General features: G+C 41.8%; 1 long non-coding RNA gene across 1 annotated transcript in view; it reads left to right on the top strand.

Annotated features, from left to right (window-relative positions):
* The window catches only part of LOC122461780, a 272,200-nt gene extending 255,089 nt beyond the window's left edge, over positions 1-17,111 (top strand). Inside the window, exon 10 of the long non-coding RNA XR_006283951.1 lies at positions 17,003-17,111. This is a non-coding gene — a long non-coding RNA (uncharacterized LOC122461780). The remainder of the gene's footprint in view (positions 1-17,002) is intronic.
* The last annotated feature ends 1,579 nt before the right edge of the window (positions 17,112-18,690 follow it).

Below are 18,690 nucleotides of genomic sequence, written 5' to 3'. Positions count from 1 at the left end.
TTGTATTGTTTGAATTTACATTTAAATAGCTATATAGAGAAATAGAAACTGCCCCTTTCAAATTGAGTGAGGGCTTTTTGAGTAGGCCCTTGTACGGGGTATGTGAGCAATGTGTGCTCACAGGAATCTCCCAATAAAGGAATTAAAAGATTGCATAAAGTTTTTACTCCAAAACTAAGTCTTGCAAGGTGTAACATGTTTATACATACAGGGCCTGATCACCAGCTAGTATAAATCCAGGTAGCCGCATTGACATTGATAGAGCCCATGTTGATTTACATCACTTGAGGATCTGTATTTGTATAGTCAATTTGATTCTTCCCAGAGGTCCAAGGACTCATCATTAGTGTTCTCAGTCATCATGCAGAAAAGCTTTATCCAGGATTAACTAGTTTTGTTTATACAGAACTTTGAGGAAAGAAAGGTAAGGGCTTTCTACAGCATTACATATACACACACTTGTCTTTCCAGTAATTTTTTTGGATTTGGAGAATTAAAAAAATACACTTTTAGTGCATGTATCTTCTGTACTGTAAAACAGTATTACTATACAATATATTTGATGCTATATCATTTTAACCTAAACGTATATAAAAGCGGTAACTTTTGTCTTCTTTTAGTTTTGAGATTGTAGTACTGTAGCATGTAACAACTCTTTAATTGCAGTGTTTCTTCTTTTTTTAAGTACCTTGGTGAATTTTGGTTCTCCTGAAATTCCAGGACCACTAGCAGTGGATAGAAAAATGGTTAGTGCAAGCAACCATTGTATAATTTATTTCACGCCACCTCTACAACTTGGGTAGACTGTTGGTTGGAGGGACGAGGCAAGATGCTTCTCTAGCCCAACAGAGAGTCAAGGGGTTATAAGATAAACAAGGCATAATGACCACTGAGTAGAAGGATGGATCTTCCCAGGTGTTGCTAGGTTTTAATCACATTCTACCCTCACCGAACAAGATAGTAAAGATCAAGAATGTGATTTTCAGAAGTGTCAGGCAGTTAGTGTTAGGGGGCTTATTCCTTCACCCACTTACTTCCCTGGTCCTTCTCACATGAACAGAGAGCAACAATACCCGAAGTCCAAAGATGCAAACAATTCAATGTTTATTGGGGTGAACTTCCAGCAAGCATGATTCCAGTTTCCTTCCTTAGTATCCCCCTTCCCAGCTCTGACACCACCGAGCCTTACCTGTGTCCCTGTTCCCATTCCCCTCCTTAGCAAAACATGATTCCAATTTCCCCACCCCCATTCCCTGTTCCCATTCCCCCCTCAGAAAAACATGATTCCAATTTCCCCACCCCCATTCCTGACTGACTGCAGACTATATAGTAAAACTTGAGTTCTGCTTAGCTATACTTAACCTATTATTTTACTGAAATTTAACTAACCAATCCTAACATATTGTAACGTGATTATTTAACCAATTATATCCCACCACCTTAATTAGTTTACACCCAGCAAAATTAATTATACAGCAGACAGAAACAATCACAGAACCAGACAGACACCATGCAAATAAACAATAGCAAAGTGGGAACTATAATGACAAAAAAAATACAGAAGTGAGGATTTCACAACTACATCTATAAAGACATAAGGGTTTCCCAGCTGTGTCTATTGATAAGTGAGTCCTTACTGAACAGAAAACTATCAAACTTCCTTTTACATCCTCTAGGCTCTTCCCTTTCTCTGGAGGTGATAGATCAGATCACCTTTCTAACAGCCCCAGATTGCCTTATTTCAATGTGACTAGTTTGGAATGTGAGGATGTGACCATTCGCTTTCCAGGTTATGGCTGTCTCTGCTGCTTAGCCAGAGATCTTAGCCTAAAAACAGGGCCTCAGACTGTCACAGTAAGAGAAGGCCTTTACACCAGCAGACAGTGATTTTGATTCTCTTTCTTTCTTTTATACCTCTATAACTAGCTAAGTGATAAGAATACACCTAAATTCTTAGAGGATAGGCTTTTACAGACAGGCCTGAATAGCTATATCCTAACAGTTAGCCTAACTCTCCCATTGAAATCCATGGGAGTTTTATTTGGGGAAGGATAAGTTATCCTTTTGTAAGGATAACTCATATAACTTCTTGTACATGATTTATTTCCATTCCATAGGAATTAAATTATTGTTTTCACCCCTTTTCTGTCCTTAGTTCAGAAATATACTGTATTCAACTTTGAACAACCTTTGTGGCCTTTCCAAGGGATAATGCATGTGTTTCCACATAATATAGCATTACTTTTACATACTGACAATTCTTTAAAGGCTCATTTTGTGTAATTTTTCCATAGTCTGATCAAAGCAGCATTTTAATGTTTTCTTGGGACATTAGCACTGTGAAATTGCTGCTAACAGTATCAGCCAATTAGCAACTTTTTAATCAGCTATATTGTTTGTCAAGCCAGTGTGACAGAATGACAGGATACCATACTAATTAGCTGACTCCTGCATAAGTAGAAAATTGCTCCTTGTTTAACAAATGTTTAATAAATAAAAGAAGTAGAGACCTGAAAGTCTGGAAACAAACTTAGTCATGCAGGGATGCATCAAAAAGGATGGAATGGCTCAGGTAACTGGTAATGAGAGGAAGGACCTTTCATCTTTTGTAATCAATCAGAAAAGTTACTAAGTGGAAAAGGGATAGAAGTAACTTTTAAAGGCTTTAACTGAGCGTTGATGTGGTCACAAACCTGAGCCTATGCTTGAGAAAGTGTGGCTTACATAGACTGAGGTTATTTGAATAGCTAGAAAGTCAGCAAACCTCTGTGCATCTGACCTCACTTACCACCTGCCCAAGAGTGGCTGCCTCTCCCCCTGCAAGCTCTGAGACTATCTGAAGACCCCTTATCTATGAAGAAAAGGTCTCTGGGCATGCATGGCATGGGAGATCAGTCTTCAGCTGGGAGTAGTTAGCAAGAGAGGTTCCCCTTGTAAGTTTGAGTTCATTAAACTCAAGTAAACCTAAATGAGGTGGCCAACTCCTGAGAATGAAATTACACGGTTCAGATTGTGAATCTCTTTACAAACTAAATCCTGCAGTGTTCACACAGACAATAGCAATAATCCCTGTTTCATCTAAAATATTACAGTAAAATAATACCATGTAATGCCTACAAAACTACTGTAGTGGTGAGATTCATCTTGGGAGAAGGCCAGGCCAGCAGAAAGGTCATCAGGGAAGTGATTTTTAGTGCTGCCTGAGAAGGAGACATTGATAAGGACTCCTGGACTGAACATCTAGGGGAAAAAAAATCTGAACAATGAGATGTGTTACACGATAATTCAGTGGCTCCCCATGGCAGTTACCACTTGCTGAGCTCACGGGAGCTACGGCAGAAGTTTTATCTGTTCCTGCACAACAGACCCCCAAACAATTGAATCTTCCCTGTGTGTTTAGGGGGGTCACACCAGAACAAGGAGGTGTAATTTAGCAAGGTGGCCCTATATGTGTCATTGAAATAAAATTATCTGATATGTGCTTGGGGATAGCACCTAAAATACTCTTAGCAAGTTATCTTTCCAGACCAGTCCTGGTGGATGTAAGGTTTGTGAAAAGACGTTCTGTAGGTGACTGAGAGGATTGGTAATAGCATATTACAATAACACATCATAATAAAATCATAAGACATGTTTAGTTTGGGTTTCATAACAAACTTAGCAAGCCTTTGTTGGACCTGATCAAGTTTTACCTGTATTAATAAAAGGAACTTGAGTACAGCTTTATGATGAACAAAGTTTACATACTATACGTGTAAATAGATTTTTTTTTTCATGGCACTGACTGCTTCCTGCATCACTGGGAGATAGGAAGTAGATATGTATTAAAGCGAGCAACACCAAATGAATGGAACAAAACTATATTCTAAATGAATTAGAAAGCACAGGATGATTTATGATTTTTCATTGATATCCTATGACCTTTCTCATTGCTTTGAAGTGAAACTCAGCAGTCTCAAAATATTTTGCTTTGATATTTTCAGTTCTTTTGGACCTGATATCAAAGACAAAAAATCTGAAGCTTGCAGACACTCAGATCAAAACCCAAGAAAACGCTCACTAGCAACCCTGCAAAGGAAATTCACTGAATTTCAGACTGCTCTGTTGTGTACACACACGGAAGGCATGGCACTTGGAAAGCAGTAATGCCAAAAGACACAAATGGTTGATAGTGGTTAGCTAATAAGAACCTATAATGTGTATGGCAACAAAGAAGCACTACCTCTCCCAGCGGACCCTGTGGGGTAGGCCAGTAAGATGTACCACAGTCACCAACTGGTGCTGTGGTGTTTGGTCGATAATAACTCTCCTTTTTTAAGAGGACTACAATTGGCCAACCTTGTTGCCTCTAAGTGGTATTGGGATTGGCCAACGGCAAACAAAACCAGTTGTGATTTAGGTGTTCTGTGCAGAGTCCTTAGGCTGCAAAGGGAGGAGATCATTACTATCTATAGTGCTCTTTGATGAGTGCACCTGAAATACTAATTTGGTCTGAGCACAATGGTGCCAGAAAGATATTGAGAAATTGGAGGGTATTCACAGAAGAGCAACAAAACTAATTGAAGCACTAGCAGGACTGACAATTTGATGCATGAGGAAAGATTAAAGGAACTACATATGATTAAAGGAACTTGGCCACCTAAATGATAGACACAAAAATAATAATAATTTAAAAAAAATTCAAGGATGTATAGTGAGCCTTCTGGAAATATATGATGAATTAGGGGGATGAATGATAGATAGATAAAATGAATTTTCTAATTAAAGGATTTAAGAAGAAGCTGATATGTGCCTGCATTATGTTTGACCCATGCCATTTAGTATTCATGTAATGTTGTAACTGATGCATGCTTTTAGGTCTTCTTTTGTCCATGAGTAGCTGACCCCTCAACATACATGCTTCTCCCTACAAGAGCTGATCATGTGTAGATTGAGCAGACAACAAGGTGGGTGAAAAGTACATGAATTATTTTGATTTAGGCTTAATAAAGTACTGCAGATCATAATATTAGGAATAATTCTGAATTGGCACATGTGTGGGGAGAAATTATATGTTGGTGGCAGGTGCCAGTTTACAGTCCTGGAAGGTGAAGTCCTCTGTTTATCCACACAACCGGGGATCATAGGAATTTAGGAACTGCTATTTCAGATTAAATCAGCACTTCATCTAGTCCGTATCCCGTCTTTGACAATGGCCAGCAGCAGATGTCTCAGAGGAAGACACAAAGAAACCCTATATTGGCTATTTTAGAACAATCTGCCCATGGAGGAAATTTCTTCCTAACCCTATCAGTTAATGGTTTTCTTATACCATAAAACATTAGAAATTAGGGTGGAATGTTCAAAAGTGTCTAATATAGTTAAGCACCCAACACCCATTGACTTTCAGTGGGAGTTAGGTACCTAATGATTATCAGTGATTTTGAAAATACCATCCTCAAAGCCTTCTACTTTTTATTTTTATCCTATCAAATGTAACTAGTTCTAGTAAGTGTTCTCATTGTCCATTTGAATATAAAATAATTTTTTAGTTTAATTCACTAGAAGAGAGGGTTAACTACCCAAAAAGATCTAACTAATAGGTCTTTTCCATTTCTAACTTCTATGTCTCTGTATATGTACATGTGTATATGCATATATTTGGATTGTATAATGTTAAAAATTGCTATAAAATAGTGGACTGAACATGTACATTATATACATAGCATGATGTCAAGTCTAAACATTGCTTGAGATGCATACAAATTAGCTTCTAATCATTCCTGAGTTTCAAAAGGCAAAAACCTAAGGTCCTTACTCATACAAACTCCCATTAAAGGGTGAAATCCAGGCCCCATTGAGGTCAATGACAAAACTCTCACTGACTTTAACAGGGAACAGATTTCCCTCAAAGTCAAAGAGAGTCAAAACTGAATAAGGTCTTCAGGATTTGTCACCCGGAACCAGAGGAGTTTCACTTTGAATGTTTTGCACAGGTGTAAATAAGTGCAAGAGAGTGGAAAATCAGTCCCATACTTTTGATTCCAACCATCTGTGTGATTTTCTTGACCTCTCCTGGCCTTATTCAATAGCTAGATTAATAGTGTTTATATGAGGGGCAGCATAAGGCTGTTTAGGATTTTGAAGTGTTTTTCATTTGACAATAAAATCACAGTGACTAGAGTCTAATGGGGGAAATCCTGCTAAAAGACTCAAGCCTTTGTGTACTTTTGCACTTAATATCCTGAGATTTTCCTTTCAGTGTTCACAATAAATGTACTTATCTGAGAAGAGTGGGATAAAGCAATGTTAGCTCTGCCAGTTATGTAAGAAAAACATTGTACAGAAGATATTTTAGGAAGCATAAAAGAAGAGATGAAACTTGAGAACGGATTTGTATGGCACTGTTGACTATGTAAGTTACACCTTTGGGCATCTGCTATGTAGTGCACTTGACTTCTCAGATCAGCTTAATTTATAAATCAGTGTCCTGTGTGTGACTATACCAGAGCAACTTTTCTTTTGTTATTTTGTAATCTCAGATCTGCACCTTTTAGTCTACACAGCCCCAGTCGCACACTGAATGAGTTTATTGTTTTGTGCCAGGTAATCTATTTAGCTAAATATCAGACTGGCAATATTTACATGGAGAAGACATGATCCTTGATAAAACTGTACAAGGAGAGGAGAAAGCTGAGTGTAAGCCTGAAAATTTTTGAAGAACAAACCTCCATATCTCACAACATTGACTGTTTGTTGAATATCTTGGGCTACGTAGACTTAATCTATATTAGACAGGTCAGCAATAAATGAGTGGAAGAAAATTAGATGCTAGATCCCTATCAGTCAGAAGTAATCATTGTCGCAGCCGAATCACCCCCCAGAATGTTATGTTTTTTGTCAGACCTACAAAATATGCTGGTTTCTGTAATAACAAAAACAATGGAAATATTCTGTGTTTGCACAGCTCCTAACTGAATGGGGTCCTGGTCCTTTACTAGAGCTCCTAGATATTATCATATTATAATTAGCAACAACAATAATAATTATATATAATGTATACTTATAATAATACTATCACTGATAAAAATGGGTTTGTATTTACATTTGCATAAACTAGCTTTTTATAACTTTGCATCATTTTTTTTCTCTCCCTTTAATTTTGTTTTTCCTGTGTAAATTATTTGCTGGTGACAAGTAACAGTTTACTGTCTTGGAATATGAAGTCCTCTGTTTATCCACACAACACATACAAGATGACACATTTTCAAGTTTCCCTACTAGTGTGGATCATTCCTGTCCTAGAGTGTAGCTCAGTCTCCATACCCATTCAATCTCTGGCCTCTTTAGTGACATTGCCAGGAGTATACCAATTAGGATCCAGTATAGTGATGGTTTTCAGGAAGCTGGGTTGTGTTTTTAACATGGGTGCCCTGGCCTGAATAAGAAAAATATTAGTTAATGGAAATATAGAGCTGTATTTGACTCCTGTATTGCTAAGCCATGAGAGGGGAAGAATCTTACTAGCAGCAGTTCCTGAAGGCATTTTGCCACTTAAGAACAGAAAAAGGAAGAGCTCTTTACTTGCTTTTTGTTGGAGCAGTGTATGTTACACCTCATACTGGAAGTGAGGTAAGTCACCACCAGGCCTTGGCAAGCCAAACCCACTGGAATGTCTTCCATTATGACCCAGGGATACAAGCACTGGAATTCTGATTGGCCCTGGCACTGGATTGCAATGGCAGGTGGGAACATCTTCCTGTGCTCTACAGCCTGGTGCAGCTTGGGGTGAATCCTGAGCCCAGCACCCAGCCTGAATAGCCAGTTGGGCACTGGGCATATTGTCATGGGAGAAGGTAAGAGGACTGGCTGCAGCATTCTATATCACCCATTATACAGTCTTCCATTGTGAAGGGATTCAATGTACCAATGGATCCTCTGGGCCTGTCTTCTCCCCTCTCCTCTCCACCCTCTTCCCTTCTGTTTTCCTGTTCCCTGCCACACAGAGAACCCCATGTAGGCTGCAGGGGTGCCATTTGAGATATATACACCCTCTGTGCCCCATACCCCAAATCCTGCCTTCACCTTACAGAGCAGAACAACGCAATACCAGTTCGGCTGGGTGGGTACCCTCAATGGTTGTGTGGAGGCAGGGTCAAGCAGGATTTATTCCCCATACAGTGGGGAGGGTGAATCTGATACCTTTGGTGGTTGAACTCACTGAGAAGGCAGGAGTGTCATTCAATTCAAGTTCTTAGCAGCAGTTAGCCATATACTGTATATAATGCTGAATTTGTTTCCCTTACTTCCTTGCTCTCTTCTTTCTATTGACACTCTGGAACTACATAAAATAATACAGCAATGTGAGAATAATGAAACACATGACCACTACATGGTCATAGGCGTTATTCAGTATTCTGTTCCAGTGTCTGTTTTAAATCCTCAGACAATCACTTACTGTAATGGGCCATTTATCACTGCAAATCTGTGTACGCATAAAAGGTAAGTAGATATTGAATATATGCTTTTAACAACTTTCTAAGTATTGCCAGTGATATATTAATCTTTTGTATGTCTGTTTATCAGAGAAGTATCATTGGGTGCATCCCAGTGGAACTGAATGGATTCTAATCAACTGCTAAGAAAATGAAATACTGCAATAGGAAAAGAATGACTGCTTGATACAAACTCACCTATGAAAGTATAATTCTTCAGTGTGCTGTTTTTTGCCTATGTCAGATACTGAATAAAGAGGGCATTAAAAAAAGTTAACTTTCATTGTATATATCTAAAAATTAAAGGGCTAGATTCACTCCTGTAGACAAAAGGGGCCTGATTTTGCTCCCATAGTAGTGTAAATCACTAATGACTCCACTGAAGTCCGCGTAGTTACAGCAGTGTGAAACAAGTGAGACCTGGTCCTAACACATTTTTTTTGTAGTGGTATAGCTATGTCGGTTAGATATAGGATATTTAACTGGAGTAGCTATGCTGGATAACCCATAATGTGGACACAGTTATATAGGTAAAATGATGTTGTCATGGTTACAGGCCTAGCTGCACCTCTGACCTGTCCCTCATCTCTCTGAGTGGACCCCCTCAGCTCTCACGCTTGTACCTTTACCTCCCTGTGATGGAATCTCATGACTCTCCCACTCTTAGACCAAGTCCTGGGCTATAGTACCTCGTGTATCAACTGTGCTTACCCACCAGGTCCAACTGAGTTGGGAATTTGTAGTTTTTCCTATTGGGAGTTTGACCAGCGCTGAACGAACTTTTGAAACCAAAGTACTCTTTAACCTTAACATTAGAAACAAAACATAACATAAGAAAAAATATGTAAAGCAACAAAAGATCTACATGCATGTCTATCTTTCTTAAAGTCCTAGACAGGCCTATGTTACCCCAGATCCCTAACCTCTGCGGGTCTGGGGTCAGTGTGTTTTCCAGAACTGTTCCACAACAACTCCCTGATCTCTGGACAGAGAGTGTCCTTATTAATGGTTTGTGGCTCTTTGGAACTGTTAGTTCCCAACTTGGCCAAACAAGCTGAGTGACTTGACTGTAGCCCAGAAAGATAGGCTCTTCACGGTTAACAGCTCAGCCTTTCTCTCTCCCATTGTCTTGTAACAAACTCCCCCAATGCAATTGTATTTTAAAGGGATATCTATCTCGAGTCATTGATTTGTCTTCCTGTTTGGTTCCCGCAGCCTACTATTAAACTAAACTAATGTGGTCATACAAAAATATCCCAATAACCAGGTCAACACATACTATTAATAAATTGTTACAGGCATTTCCAAATCCAGGTGCCTTACACTGGTATATCTTCGTTGCCTTCCCATACAGGAATAGTTACACCAGTATAAAGCCCCATTCTACCAATGTAACTGCACACTATGGCGGTGATACTGCTTCAGCCTTACTGGCATAAGAGACCTTTTGTGTGTAGACAAACCCTTAGTTCAGAATCATCCTCCTTCCCCAAGTGGGGCAACTGCAATTAAAGAGGCATAAATGCACCATCGGGGAAAGTTAGCTCCAAAATCCATGGAAGCTTTGCTAGTGGAAGCTGCCTTGGAAGTGCACTGAAAAAGCGCATCATCTTCTGAATGGCTTTGCTTTACCACCTTTGTAGGCTAAAATGACTAGATCCAGGTCACCTGGAAAAGTAGGGATTATGAACCTAGGTTTTGTTAGTGAATCCGGGGCAATGAAGCCAGGTTCTATATGGGCATGCACACACACAGATACACAATGGGGACCATGTAGTACAATCTGGACTGAAAATATCAGTGATGTCTGACCTCGTGTGAACTAGTGTCCTGATTCTCTACTGTATAGCCAGAAATATTTTCTAGTTGATTTCCCCATGTTGTGTTTTAGCCTCATTGTGCTTCTGTTGTTCAGCATGTACATACTCTGGAGCAGAGGGATTTATTGTCCACTGCTCCCAAGATGACACTTTTCACACGCACACAAAAATGGAGACTATCTACACTGGTGTTTGTAATGATTTGGCTTCACACTGAATTGAGTTCACAAGGGTGCTAATTTTCAGATATTGTTTCACCACAGGTTTTAAATATTTCCAGTCCTACCAAATCTCCCACAGTCCTGATTTCCACACCAAATTATATATTTATCAGATGTGAAAAAACAGCAGACTCTTAAGGCCCTATTGGGCTCTTCTGCTGAATTGCTATAGGGTCATGTGCTACAACTTTGTATTGTATTCAGCTTAATTACTCCTGAGTCATGTGGGCAGGTGAGTCCCCTTAGCTTTAGCTTAATTTCAATGGGCATTAGGTACTTGGGCACTTCTGGAAATTCCACAGGGTGCCTATCTGCATCTTTAGGACCCTAATACTTTTAAAACTCTGGCCCCATGTGTTCTGCTGAGGGTAGAGTTGGGGTGAGTTAGTCCACTTCAGCACTGAAATCAGTCAACAAAACTTTGCCACTGAATAATGAAGAGAATAATAGTTTGGAAATGATCAGTAAAAATCAGCTTTCTTTCTCCATACTGAGTAATGGCACTTTACTTGAAAGATATGCCACTCAAATTACTAAATGTGCATTCAGTGTAAATGCCCTCAGGTAGGGTCAGGTAAACATGGAAAAGTTTAGGTAAAGCTTAATCACAACCATCTTGCAGTGATTTCAGATGTGCCTGTGATCCTTGGCCACCTTGTGACTTAATTTTGTTACCATGGGGCTGTCCTCTGACAACTAAAGTTAAAGATTACTTTTCTATAGAAATTGTTGACTCACTTGCCAGATATACTAGAAGACTTCACCTATCCATGTCTTGTCCTAATGTTTCCTTTTTCATGTTAAAGAAAAGAGATAAATGTCTAGAAGGAGCTAATGGCTTTTTCTATTTCATCTAGTTTTTCCTTTTGCTATTTATAATTATTTGTATTACAGTTGCAACTAGAAGCTCCAGTGTAGATGGGGTCCCCATTACATTAGGAACTATACAAGCACAAAGGGAGAGACAGTCTCTGACCCCAAGGAGCTAGCAACCTAAATACACAAGACTGACAAAGGATGGGAAGGGAAACAGGAGGCATAAAGAAGAGACGTGACTCAGCCAAAGTCACACAACAGGGCAGTTGCAGCACCGCAAAAAGAGGTCAGGTGTCCTAACTCCCAAACCAGTATCCTGTATGATAGATGGAGTTGCCTCCTTCCACTTCTTTCCTCAATGCTTGGCTCAGTCCTACTTTCCATTCTCTTCCTCGTGTTCTCTGACTCTTTCTCTTTAGAGTTGTTGCCTGTTAAAATTCTTGCTTGCTATCTCTCTCTCTCATTTCCTTCCAATCTCTTGGTCTTCCACTTCATTCTTTTTCCTCTCTACAACACTCACCATCTATTCCTGCACCAGCACATGCTCCTCACCTGCATTCTTATACGTACACACCCCGCCCAGCCCTGCCCTGCCCCGCCCCACACCTAGGCTCCTATTCACTACTTATCTGCCAGTCCCACCTACACTTGACCTTCTGTCTTCCCTGATCTATTCTCCCACACCATGGAAACATATATGAAGGAGCCAGAGCGCTCATGTAGTAATAAGCTTCTCCCTCCTCTTCCTGGGAACTGGTTCCCTGCCCCTCTTTCCCAGCTCAAGCTTTCATGAGTTACAGTCCCACCTCAGCACACTCCCAGTGAGTTTCACCAGTGCCCTAGTTAAGGGGTGGGGGCTTATTAGTAGTCCCTTACTGGGATGGGAATAGACATTTAGGATGTCCTGGACTCAATCTTGGCCAAGTCCCTTACTCTCCATGTGATAGTGTGTGCGTGTGTGGGGGTGGGGGTGGGGGCAGTGCGATTATGGCAGGGGCTTAGGGTTGCCAGCCCTCTAGGATTGTCCTGGGATCTCCAGAAATTAAAGATTAATCTTGAATTAAAGATTATGTCATGTGATGACACCTCCAGGAATATGTCCAACCACAACTGGCAACCCTAGTAGGGGGCAGTGCATAATGCATTGAATCCCCTAGTAGGACAGAGTGTATTCTATATCAGGTATCAACTGGGAGGCTGCTGTGCAGCTAGGCAGGCTGGCCTATATCAGGACGGTGTGTTTTGGTGCGCAGGCCATTCAAGGAACTGACCCACCAGGCAAATGCCTGGTAGTCCAGTGGCCATATCCAGTCTATCAGTAGCATAGTAGTATAATAAGAACCAATATGGCATTCAGTATGTGTCTTTAATAAAAATGATGAAGAGACGAAGAGTCAAACATTCAGGGTAGCTGAGTCATGACAAGAGATTGCTAAGAGAAAGGTGGGAGAGTACAAGAGATAGTTATATATAAATCAGCAATAGATTATATGCACCCGTGGGTATGAAGGGAACTAGAATAGGATTTTTCCAGAGCTACTGGCAATCATTTCTGACAATTTCTGGAAAGCTGGTGAGGTACCAGAAGAAGACAGCACAGCCAATGTGTAGTGCTGATCTTAAGGAAATGTGCCATAGGAAATGAAGGACTAGTTAGCCTCGCTTGTTAGCAACAGTCTTTTCCAAAAGATGAATTTTTAAATGCTCTCATCTTTTATAACATGCTGTTTTCTGAAATTCTCTGACCCCCAGTTGGATTCAGCACCTTATTGTTTAAATCAAGATAAAAATGACTAACTCTACATTTTAAAAAAGGAAGCGAGCAACCCAAGAAAAGGGCAATCGGTACAAAGGTTATGGCAGTATAATTATTTAATTATATTAAATTTCTTTGAGACAACAAAATTTACTACATTTACATAATCATCTGTACATACAGGTTAAAGCGGGAAACTTACAGATCTGTTTCCCACTTTGTCCTTAGAAACCTGGGCAAACATAGCCTGTATCCTTGGAAGATTAACAAAGAAAATGTTTTTAAAAAGATGCTGATTAAGTTACTTCTGTCCTGAGGCTGATTGCTTGCATGCAATCGATTCGCAAAGGTTTTAAATGTTTAGTTACTCTGGTATTTAAAAAGAAGAAGAGTGGGTATCTATAAAAAGAGCCATTCCAAATAGTCTCTTTCCAATCCACAAGGCATCATCTTAACCCTTTCCAATAAAACCCTCATCAAAGGTTGACTCCAGAACATGTCCTGTTAAGAAGAAATGTTATGGATGTGGATATGGGTACTAAAATATTATAAAACACACTTGCTTAACAGCACTATATTTCATTTATATTTTCAAGTATGCATCAAAGAATATTGAATATCATGTAACCATAATCATAGAATCATAGAATCATAGAATATCAGGGTTGGAAGGGACCCCAGAAGGTCATCTAGTCCAACCCCCTGCTCAAAGCAGGACCAAGTCCCAGTTAAATCATCCCAGCCAGGGCTTTGTCAAGCCTGACCTTAAAAACCTCTAAGGAAGGAGATTCTACCACCTCCCTAGGTAACGCATTCCAGTGTTTCACCACCCTCTTAGTGAAAAAGTTTTTCCTAATATCCAATCTAAACCTCCCCCATTGCAACTTGAGACCATTACTCCTCGTTCTGTCATCTGCTACCATTGAGAACAGTCTAGAGCCATCCTCTTTGGAACCCCCTTTCAGGTAGTTGAAAGCAGCTATCAAATCCCCCCTCATTCTTCTCTTCTGCAGACTAAACAATCCCAGCTCCCTCAGCCTCTCCTCATAAGTCATGTGCTCTAGACCCCTAATCATTTTTGTTGCCCTTCGCTGGACTCTCTCCAATTTATCCACATCCTTCTTGTAGTGTGGGGCCCAAAACTGGACACAGTACTCCAGATGAGGCCTCACCAGTGTCGAATAGAGGGGAACGATCACGTCCCTCGATCTGCTCGCTATGCCCCTACTTATACATCCCAAAATGCCATTGGCCTTCTTGGCAACAAGGGCACACTGCTGACTCATATCCAGCTTCTCGTCCACTGTCACCCCTAGGTCCTTTTCCGCAGAACTGCTGCCTAGCCATTCGGTCCCTAGTCTGTAGCGGTGCATTGGATTCTTCCATCCTAAGTGCAGGACCCTGCACTTATCCTTATTGAACCTCATCAGATTTCTTTTGGCCCAATCCTCCAATTTGTCTAGGTCCTTCTGTATCCTATCCCTCCCCTCCAGCGTATCTACCACTCCTCCCAGTTTAGTATCATCCGCAAATTTGCTCAGAGTGCAATCCACACCATCCTCCAGATCATTTATGAAGATATTGAACAAAACGGGCCCCAGGACCGACCCCTGGGGCACTCCACTTGACACCGGCTGCCAACTAGACATGGAGCCATTGATCACTACCCGTTGTGCCCGACAATCTAGCCAGCTTTCTACCCACCTTATAGTGCATTCATCCAGCCCATACGTCCTTAACTTGCTGACAAGAATGCTGTGGGAGACCGTGTCAAAAGCTTTGCTAAAGTCAAGAAACAATACATCCACTGCTTTCCCTTCATCCACAGAACCAGTAATCTCATCATAAAAGGCGATTAGATTAGTCAGGCATGACCTTCCCTTGGTGAATCCATGCTGACTGTTCCTGATCACTTTCCTCTCCTCTAAGTGCTTCAGGATTGATTCTTTGAGGACCTGCTCCATGATTTTTCCAGGGACTGAGGTGAGGCTGACTGGCCTGTAGTTCCCAGGATCCTCCTTCTTCCCTTTTTTAAAGATGGGCACTACATTAGCCTTTTTCCAGTCATCCGGGACTTCCCCCGTTCGCCACGAGTTTTCAAAGATAATGGCCAAGGGCTCTGCAATCACAGCCGCCAATTCCTTCAGCACTCTCGGATGCAATTCGTCCGGCCCCATGGACTTGTGCACGTCCAGCTTTTCTAAATAGTCCCTAACCACCTCTATCTCTACAGAGGGCTGGCCATCTCTTCCCCATTTTGTGATGCCCAGCACAGCAGTCTGGGAGCTGACCTTGTTAGTGAAAACAGAGGCAAAAAAAGCATTAAGTACATTAGCTTTTTCCACATCCTCTGTCACTAGGTTGCCTCCCTCATTCAGTAAGGGGCCCACACTTTCCTTGGCTTTCTTCTTGTTGCCAACATACCTGAAGAAACCCTTCTTGTTACTCTTGACATCTCTTGCTAGCTGCAGCTCCAGGTGCGATTTGGCCCTCCTGATATCTTTCCTACATGCCCGAGCAATATTTTTATACTCTTCCCTGGTCATATGTCCAACCTTCCACTCCTTGTAAGCTTCTTTTTTATGTTTAAGATCCGCTAGGATTTCACCATTAAGCCAAGCTGGTCGCCTGCCATATTTACTATTCTTTCGACTCATCGGGATGGTTTGTCCCTGTAACCTCAACAGGGATTCCTTGAAATACAGCCAGCTCTCCTGGACTCCCTTCCCCTTCATGTTAGTCCCCCAGGGGATCCTGGCCATCTGTTCCCTGAGGGAGTCGAAGTCTGCTTTCCTGAAGTCCAGGGTCCGTATCCTGCTGCTTACCTTTCTTCCCTGCGTCAGGATCCTGAACTCAACCAACTCATGGTCACTGCCTCCCAGATTCCCATCCACTTTTGCTTCCCCCACTAATTCTACCTGGTTTGTGAGCAGCAGGTCAAGAAAAGCGCCCCCCCTAGTTGGCTCCCCTAGCACTTGCACCAGGAAATTGTCCCCTACGCTTTCCAAAAACTTCCTGGATTGTCTATGCACCGCTGTATTGCTCTCCCAGCAGATATCAGGAAAATTAAAGTCACCCATGAGAATCAGGGCATGCGATCTAGTAGCTTCCGTGAGTTGCCTGAAGAAAGCCTCATCCACCTCATCCCCCTGGTCCGGTGGTCTATAGCAGACTCCCACCACTACATCACTCTTGTTGCACACACTTCTAAACTTAATCCAGAGACACTCAGGTTTTTCCACAGTTTCGTACCAGAGCTCTGAGCAGTCATACTGCTCCCTTACATACAGTGCTACTCCCCCACCTTTTCTGCCCTGCCTGTCCTTCCTGAACAGTTTATAACCATCCATGACTGTACTCCAGTCATGTGAGTTATCCCACCAAGTCTCTGTTATTCCAATCACGTCATAGTTCCTTGACATCACCAGGACCTCCAGTTCTCCCTGCTTGTTTCCAAGGCTTTGTGCATTTGTATATAAGCATTTGAGATAACCTGTTGATCGCCCCTCATTCCCAGTATGAGGCAGGAGCCCTCCCCTCACAGACATTCCTGCCTGTGCTTCCTCCCGGTATCCCACTTTCCCACTTACCTCAGGGCTTTGGTCTCCTTCCCCCGGTGAACCTAGTTTAAAGCCCTCCTCACTAGGTTAGCCAGCCTGCTGGCAAAGATGCTCTTCCCTCTCTTCGTAAGATGGAGCCCGTCTCTCCCCAGCACTCCTCCTTCATGGAACACCATCCCATGGTCAAAGAATCCAAAGCCTTCTCTCCGACACCACCAAGTAATCTGTTGTACTTGTTGTAAATATATAGGGCCAAATTCACCCCCTGGTGTGACTCCATAGAAGTTGATGCATTGAGTCCTAACTTTTTACAAAATATTTTTAATTTTGGCTCTTTATTTTTCCTTATCTTTAGACCCACCAGTTTTTACTGAAAAGGAAAAATGAGAAGGACCTACTATAGGGAGAAGAGTAATGTGTGAGTGAGTCCAAGAAGCTTCCTCGCCAGATGTCGAGTGTTACAGGTGGCCTCTTCTTCACTGTTGTAATTCCATTGTTCTCACAGCAGCTATAAGTGAGAATTTGCTAAATCTCACCCAGCTGAAATCTCTCCATTAAAAAGCTTCCTGCCCTCTCCAATTTAGTACGCTTCCTTCATTTTGATACATACACTTAAATATTGTGGAGCAGATACCTTCATTTGATCTCCTCTTTGATCTGAAATGGTTTTCTTCCAAATCTCAATCTCTCTTTGGCATCAGAAGGGAAATATTTTTGGGGAATTCTCTTTTCTAAACTTTAATCCTCTTCAGTTTACTGCTAGGTGTGGGTATTTGTGTGCCTATCCCTCTGATATGCAAGACCTATATAAAGGTTTACAAAGGACTTGCTGGGATGGGATCAGTAACTTCTTAGCCCGACTCAGGATGTAAGCAGAACTTCTAAAATTCTATTTCCAAATCAGAGCGTTTCTCAAATGTGGCCACTGTGGTCGCATGTGGCCACCAGGAGCTTTTCTTCTGGCCACAGTCTCCTGGGCTGCTATGGGGTGGGGAGGGCCAAATCAGCGGCCCCTTCCCCTCCCTGGTGATCCTGGATGCCCACCATGGTGTTGGTTGCTGGGGCTGCAAGCAGGGGTTGAGTCCTCCCCACTGGAGACAGCTGGTGCACAATGCTGGAGAAGCAGGCAGCTGACAACTTCCCCACCTTCCCAGAGGCAGTGGGGCTCAGGCTTTGGACTTCAGCCCTGGGGTGGTGGGGTGGCAGGCTCTGGCTGCAGGGCTTTGGGCACCAGCCCCCGACTCTGGCTGCACAGCGGTAGTCCCCAGGCTTCAGCCATTCAGCTTCGGGCTCTGTCCCCCAGCTGCAGGGCTTCAGGCTGCAGGCCCCTGCTGCCTCCTTCAACATCCCCTCCCCCAACCCCCCCATCCAGGGCTTAATTTTTCCCAAGACTTGGCAGGGCTGAGTAAGTCTGCTGTGAAAAGTGATACTTGTATGTTTGTTAATATCACTTTTCACAAACAGACTTACTAGCTAGAAATAAATAAATTACAATGATTTGGACGTGTATATATGCATATTTGTTTGTTTTTCCTAAAGCTAATTAAGTATTTTAGGGAAAAGTATGAGAGCGGCCACCAGCAAGAGTTGGTGGCCATACTCTGAGGCCACCAAATAATTTGTCTGAGAACCCCTTAATCATTGGCTTCTACTTTTGAGCACATTGTCATATATTTTATCCTTTTTGCTTTCATTTGGGAAGGAGTTGTAAAATCTTGGTCCCAAAACTAGCTCAGTTGAGTCTGATAGGAAGCTATGGTTATTGTCATAAAGTCTCTTACAGTACTGGTAAAATTTGCAAACTGATGTTATCTGTCCATCAGTATAATCTATCTAATATGCTATAGCCATCTACCTAAACTTTTACACAGTGCCCATCACCAGGGTATCTAGGTGTAAATCCAGTCGGGGCAGGAATGTTTTCTGTGAATCTGGTAGTGATGCACAGTGGGTAGCTGGGTTTCACTGGTCCAGGGCTCTTTCCCTTTGGTGCTGAGAACTGCAGAGAAAAGGAGTAGCACCTCATATATAATTATTTATCTT

Source organism: Chelonia mydas, chromosome 9, assembly GCF_015237465.2.
Source record: "Chelonia mydas isolate rCheMyd1 chromosome 9, rCheMyd1.pri.v2, whole genome shotgun sequence".
In the NCBI taxonomy this organism is placed as follows: domain Eukaryota; kingdom Metazoa; phylum Chordata; order Testudines; family Cheloniidae; genus Chelonia; species Chelonia mydas.
This window is presented reverse-complemented; position numbering and strand designations above follow the sequence as displayed.